The sequence below is a fragment of the Arachis ipaensis genome, chromosome B01 (assembly GCF_000816755.2).
Source record: "Arachis ipaensis cultivar K30076 chromosome B01, Araip1.1, whole genome shotgun sequence".
In the NCBI taxonomy this organism is placed as follows: Eukaryota; Viridiplantae; Streptophyta; class Magnoliopsida; order Fabales; family Fabaceae; genus Arachis; species Arachis ipaensis.
Window position 1 is genome coordinate 97,960,069 of NC_029785.2, and position 7,933 is coordinate 97,968,001.

At 30.8% G+C, this 7,933-nt stretch overlaps 1 long non-coding RNA gene across 1 annotated transcript; it reads left to right on the forward strand.

Moving 5' to 3' along the window:
* LOC107632247 lies at positions 3,472-6,355 on the forward strand. The gene is made up of 3 exons (XR_001618689.2): positions 3,472-3,702; positions 5,787-5,823; positions 6,196-6,355. It is a non-coding gene; the product is annotated as an uncharacterized LOC107632247 (long non-coding RNA).

Sequence of the window (7,933 nt, forward strand, 5' to 3'; positions counted from 1 at the left end):
CTATGTTTTAATATTAAAAATGATTAAACTTTGGATTTAACCCTATGTGTTTTCATTTAAAAATAAAAAATACATCATATGGTTTTATATATTAATCCGTACAATAAATATAATATTGGTGTTATGTAAATTGAATACACAACTTCAAATTAAACTAAATTAAATTGTTTAAAACTAAACCACTAAACTATACACAAACTCATCGATCACATAAGAACCACTATATACAATACCGATAATTTATTAGAAAATATACAAGTTGTTGATAAAATTAGAAACTATTTTAATTATAAATATATTTTAGGGTGTGATTTTTTATGATGGTTATTTGGCAACAATATCTAAAAGAAAGAAAAATTTATAATTAGACTTCTATTCCATTTAAAGAATGAGCAGTTTATGGTTTACATTGCAAAGAATCTTCTTATATATATGATATTGTTAAAAAGGTAAAATATGACATGTTTATTTTTTTAAGCCAAATGATAGTAAGTGATCACATCTTCAAACTTAAAATTTGACTTATGTTGTTTCCAACCAAAATGAGTAGTTTATGATTTACATTGCAAAGAATCTTCTTATATACATAATATTGTTAAAATGATAAAATATCGCATGTTTATTTTTTTAAGCTAAATGATAGTAAGTGATCACATCTGGAAACTTAAATTTTGATTTATGTTATTTCCAACCAAATTTGTTTAGAAAAAAAAGATATTTTTCAATTGAAATGTTGATCACCTATGTGCTGGTAAGTAATGGTGTTTGTGATGTAATTTGAATAGGATCTCTTTGATTTTATTTTTAAATTTCGATCCAATTCGATCTAAATTATTGTAATTTGAATTGGTTTGGTTTATCTAACTTTTTTAATAATAATTTTTTTTTAATTTTATTATTAAAAATAGAAACAACNNAAATTAACATACTAATGTAAAATTAAAATTTAATAATAAAATAATAATGTTAGGTCACATTTTACAGTTTGGATTTTAGTTTTGAAAAGTGGATATGAAATCGGATCCAATCTATTAAGTTTGCCAAAAATTAGTACAATTTTGATCGATTTTCAATTTTGGATTGGATAGTAGCTTTTGTTTAGATTGGTTTGAATTTGAACACCCCTACTTACAAGTAATGATAAGTTTATATTTAACTTTATTTTCATATGTTTAATGATTTAAATTTGAAGTATTAACATATACTTCGCATATATTTTATTTAATTTATTGATACTATAAAAAATATTCAGATAACTTTAACTACTATAATTTAGTACTATATGTAGAATAAAACTCTATTATTGTTGCCCACTTTATTAAAAAAATATTTTTCTATGCATATATAATTGCCTTATAAATGTTTTAAAACTGAGATTTTAATCGATATTTTTTTAAATACTAAAGATTATTACCAATAACTTCTCTTAAATATTCAAAAAAATATATGAATTTCAAAACATAAAGACAACAAGAGTAATGCTCCATGTGGATGCATGTTTCACTCTTGAATTAACACAAGAGGATAGAAAATTTAATGACGACATTAAAAAAAGCAAACATATAGACCTCAATATCATTTGTCAGTAGGTTGTTTGTCATTCCACTGCTTGACAGAGAAAAAATGTCAGTAAAGATTTTCACAAAAATTGTCGCGTTGCAAGTATAGTTCTAAAGGAACAAATTTTTCTCGGTCAATGTTTAAATTGTTTCTCACTTAAGAAAACCGAATAAAATTAACCGAAGTATTCAAACCTCGAGTCATCTCTCAAGGAATTGCAGGGAAGTATGTTTATTATTGGTTATGAGATTGTATCTTTTTGGGTTTTGAGTTTGATAAGCAAGGAATGTAAATAACAAGAAAATAACTAACAACTAAGAAAAGTCCTAGCAAGGATTGAGAATCGGAATTTCTATCCTCATTATCATTGTCAATTGTGATGGTAATTACAAATTGCTCTCACTTAGTTAACATCTAACAATTGAAGGTAAGTCAAGTGAGCAAATCAACTTGAGTTCAGAAGTCCTAATCAAAGACTAGAGTTAGTGAAACTCAAGCCAACTAGCAACTTTCAATCACCAACCAACAAGAGACTTTGACAATTCAAGAGACTCCAAATTACTCAATCCAAGTTAAGAATACAAAAATCTAATTTAAAATTCAACCAAGCATTTTATCAAACACTTGGTAGGCACAAAATAAAAGCATGATAAAATTAACAAGAAATATTAAATCTAAACAACCAATTGCAAGCATCAATGACTAACAATTAAAGAGAGTAACAATAAACATAGAAAATATAAATTGCATTAACAGAAATCAAATGTAACAAGATCTCATAAACATAAAAATGGCGAAAAAGAAAAATTAACAATAGAAGAAGATGAACTAAAGTGCTTAAACAAATAAAAGTAAGACAAAAACTAAATTAAAGGAAGATTGAACATGAACCTAAAGAGAAATTGAAAGAAGAAACCCTAAACCTAGAGAGAGGAGAGAGCCTCCACTACAAGAAAATGAAACATTTGTAACAAAAAATTTGTATCAAATTTAAAATTGTTACAAATTATAGTTTTTTGTAACAATAATTAGTTATTGTTACAAAATAAGAATATTTTGTAACAATAAGAAAATTTGTTACAAAATATTTCAATATTTTGTAACAACTTAATTTCTTTTGTTACAAATTATGTTATCTTTCGTATCGAATTGTTGTTTTGTTACAAAATGTTATAATGTTTTGTAACAAAAGATTATATTGTTGCAAAAATTCAAAATATTTTGTAACAAAATATCTATTTGTTTCAAAAGCTCTAAATATTTTGCACCACTTATCCTTATTTTTATTAAAAATATTTAAGTTACCCAATCTCTAACCCTATCTTTTTCTAACACTCACAGCACACCACACACACAACCAATACAAGTGTATACACAGACACAGGCATATAGAGAGACTCGAGGAAGTGAGGGAGTCGCGGAGAAGAAAAAGGAAAGGAAAGGGGTGAGGCCGCGCCGCTACTGGCGATCGTCGAGCAACCTCTATCGCGCTTTACCGTCGGTCACTGCTGCTGAATCGCCATCAGAAATGGAACCGTGGAGAAAAGGCTGTCAAGACGCGAAGAGAGAGAGTCCACGAGAAGAGGGAGGCCGCCTGCGTCCTGTCGCCGCCACTGGAGGGAGGCTGTTCGCGTCCAGCTCTCTACGGCTATTGCATCGCCATCATCGCGCGCCGCCGTCGAGCCTGAAGCTGCCGCCATCGCACGAAGCAGAGAGAGTGAAAGACGTGATGGAGGGGTGAGGGAGGAGTTGCCATTGCTGTTGCTAGGGCTAGCCGCCGGAGCCATTGTCGTCGCCACTGGAGCTAGCTGCTAAGGAGCGTTCTGTCATCGTGAAACATGAAAGGGGATGTCACTGCCGTTGTTGCCGGTAGCACTGTTCCTGTTCTGATTCCAATTCCTTCGTTTATGAGACCTGTAACATTTTCTTCCTTGCTTTGTTACCATTTTGTTCCTCTGTCATATTTCCGTCCTAATTATGTTAGCATATTTTATTCTAGTGTTGCTAATTTATCTCCTAAACAATTATGATTGGTGCTGAGATCATTGTTGCTGCTGCTCCAAGAGGAAAGTTGTTGCTACTAGGAATTAAAAACAAACGAATGGTTTGTTGCGTTTAATTACCAAGTTTTGGCTAATTGAGGTAGGAGATTTTATTTTGAAATTAACTGTTTTAATTTATGAATGCCACGGAAGTTTAGAATTTAATTTATTAGAACTTCTGATTAGGGATATTGTTTTTGATTATCAGAACTTATGAATATTAAGGCTGTTGATTATTGTTCTGTGTAATTTTTTTCTGATTTGTTACTTTTTTTTTACTTGTTCTGATTAGTAATTTAGTATTATTGGAACTTCAAATTATTACTTGTAATTTAGTAATTTAGCATTAATGGATATGAAACTTCAATGGAAACTGGTGTTTGCTTCTTTTGATGAATTATAATAGCTTAACTTTTCTAGATTTATCTTTTGGTGGGAGTACATTTAATCGAAATCTGTATCTACATATAATAAACCATTATCTTATTTGGAAGTCTGGGGATTAGATAGTGAGGGCTTTTTTAATGTGATCCTCCAAACCCCTATCTAACTATCTATTTGTATGAACATTTTAAAGTACCATAAGTCTTGGAGGATTATATATTTATAATTATCCATTCCAAAGAAAGAAAAATCATCACTTAAAACACCCCCCACAATCAAAGAAAGGAAAATTTTAAAGATTAATGTTTTACTAACTTAATTACTACTGTTCTGTTTGCTTATTCTTTATTTGAAATTTTTTGTGAACTACAAGGTGGGAAAAGCACATTGAAAAACTGTCAAATTTTACAGGTAAGGTATCTCAGTTCCTCTCAGTTTCTCAATTTCTCTATTGAGAGCTCTTATAATACCTTTCTTTTATTTGATAATGTGCTTTACTAAAATCTCCTTTTGAAAATCCATTAAATAATAACATCATTCAATAAACTCAACATATTTCAACTGAGAGCTATGTCTTGTAATGCTATAATGAAGCCCAGTAAACTGGTTATAAGCATTTACTTTTTCAGTAGTATATAGATAGTTATACTGATGTTATTGGGGTCATTCTTTAGCTTCTTGTCTTACCTAATACTTATGTTGACGTTGATTTGAACACATCTATTGATCAAAGCTCTAAAAACTTGAACATCAAGATGCCAGAAGTTCTTTATTTTTAATTTACATATTAATCTTCAGCATCTCAACTTGTTAATAGGTCTAAAACAAAAGATTAAGTAGTTCGGGGATTTCACGTTAGAACTTAGAATATAATTGGTATGAGCCAATTCTTTTAAAAGCTTAAACTATTTTTTTTAGAAAGGAAATGTGTTGCATGCCATTTAGAAAAAAATAATAATAAAATAAAAATTTGCAAGTGTCCTTGTGATGAGTACATCACTTCTTTTTATTACTATTTTTTTTAATTAATATCATATTTCTGGCACATTAATTATTGACTACTTTGTATATAGAAACTATCAACTTATAATTAAAAGAAGATTGAGGTTTAGTTAAACCTATTATAAAGTGTTAAAACTCTGAACTAATAAAAGAGCATATAGTAGCACCATCCACTGACACTAGCGTGTTTTGATTACTTTTGTTGAAGATTCTTTGTATCTCTCATGAATTGGTAATATTGGGAGAAAAGTGTCCTGCTGATGGACCTGTTGTCCATCGACTACGCCTTTCGGCCTGATCTTAGGCCCTGACTCACCCTCCGTGGACGAACCTTGCGGAGGAACCCTTAGGTTTTCGAGGCATTGGATTCTCACCAACGTTTGCGTTACTCAAGCCGACATTCTCGCACTACTGCTTGCGCGGGTCCTTTTCTCAGTTCCGTAAAGGCCAACTATCACACATTCTATTTTATATTAATTATTAATGTATGGCAGCTTTTCCCCTTTTTCAGATAGCATAAGCTTTAGAGCCAACAACCTTATAGCAATAGAATCAACTGCAAGCAGTGGGATCTTTTCTGGTTTGAAACCTAACTCTTAGTTCTGTTATATATTGAAGTTTTATGAGAGAAAAATTAAAAAAAAAAGGAAGAAGGATTTGTTGATGCAATGAATAATGATCATGTGGTGTGAACAGGAATCAAAGTGTTTTAATTATAATTGATATGAACCAATTCTATTTTTATGAAATTGGGTGCTTCTTCCAAGCTTGATTCAGAAATTTCTTTTGAATATGCAGAATGTTCCTTACTTGGGATGCAGTGCCTTGTATACTTGTAAGTTCATTGACTGTTAGTCATTATATTATATTGAGCTACTTTTTTTTTATTGCATTTCAAATCATGACTGTGTTGAATTTTGTGGTGGTTGCAGCCTAGTAGTTATTGGATGGATTTTAGTTTCATGTACCTTCATACTTTGTGCTGGATTTCTGTTTCTTCATGCATGCAGTTCGGTTTCAATACTTTGACACTCTATATCTAAACTCATATTTGTAATACAATGTATTCGTTCCCTTTCTGAATACTAAGTTCTTACTTACTTCTTAGAGTGAGTCTGCATTATTTAAGATTTTCCTGTTCTTGTATGGCACTTCAATTTATTTAAGATTTTCTTAGACAATTTATATTATTATTTTTTTATTTAAGATTTTCAGGTGTGTGGCACTTATTAGAACTTCTCCATGAGAAATGAGAAAGGAGCTGTATGAACATGATGGAGTTTGTAATTTGTAGTTTACATTTTGGAGATTTATAATTCCTTGTTTTTCTTGTCTTATGTATCTATCTAGTTCATTAGGGTTCTTCAATATGTCTTGTTAGTTTGTACTTTAAAGTTTATATGTTGAAGATTTATTAAATAATCTTAGTTAATGAAAGATATTTGAACTATCTATGTTATTATATATTATATAAATGTTGACTTGTTGAGTAAATTAGTTAATATATTTTTAATTAAAAAATAATATAATCTGATAAATTATGTGTGTAATTTGTAGTAAAAAAATTATTACAAAATAAATAGTGTTTTGTAACTAAAGAAAAAAATGTTACAAAATTAAGTTACATTTTGTAACAAAATTTTATGATAGGAAAAAATAGATTGTCACCAAAAATACCTTGAAGATCAAAATTTGTTACCGCTTTTGTAATGACTTCTGATTTTTTATATCACAAAAATTTGTTACAAAATATCATTTTGAATTGTAACAATTCCGTTTTTTGTTACAAAATTTTTTTGTAACGGGACATACTGCAACAGTCCCTTTTTTTGTTACAAAATTCTTTTGTTTCAAAATTTCGATTTTTTGTAACAATTTTTTTTGTTACAAATATTACTTTTTCTTGTAGTGCTCCCTCTCTAGAAATTCTACATCTAAACCTAACTAATGTGAATGAATGAGAAGTGAATGATCCATCCATCCAGCTCCACTCTGCAGCCTCTAAGCAGTATTTTCGGGCCTGAAACTGGGTCAAAAGTAGCCCAGAAATCGACCCCAATGTTTTTTGTAAATTACAGCACATGACGCTGCCCACGCGTACGCGTCAGCCACGCGTACTCATGGACTGCCAGCTTCTCAAAACTTCAATTTCTTGTGTTTCTTCCACTTTTGCATTCTCTTTTTGATAGGAATAAAACACACAATTCACTACTTACAAGAATTAGAGGAGCAACAATATCCACTCACAAAAAGTATTAACACCAGCACAATAATACCCAATAGTAGTGAAAAAAATCACATAAACCAGAAATTAGAGACAAGCTAACACACCAAGATTTTTAACATGGAAAACCTTCTCAATAAGAGAAGTAAAAACCACGAGTCACCAAGACCAGGAAATAGCTTCACTATGATGAAAAATAGGGTATAAGAGAGTCACAAATTACTGCACAAAATATGCATACAACAAGCTAAACAACCCAAGCTTCAAAACTTACAAAACAAGAACAAGAAGATAAAAATACCACAAAAATAGTTACTATGCGTGGCCAATATCTCTAGCTACAGATGTCTAATTGAAGATCTGAACGGTGAAATCAAAGAACCAGATGTATAAAACACACTGTTTAAATTTGAGCTCGATCCAACGGTTAACAAATCTGCAGCGACCAGTTTACAGAGATAGCTTTGTATATGTGCGAAAATAACTTTCTTCTTTTCTCTCTAGTGTTTGGTGTTCTCCTTTCAAAATGACCTCTCTCACTCAACCCTAACTCACCTCAGCCACTTCAACTATTCATGGGTTTGGATACTAGTATTTGGACTTTCTCTCCACATAGGAAGGGAGCCCAAAAAACCCAATAAATCTCCCCCTTACGACTATGTGGAGGTAACCGCCAATCCGGCGATTAAGCAACAAACTTCAAAATTCCATCTTCGTAATG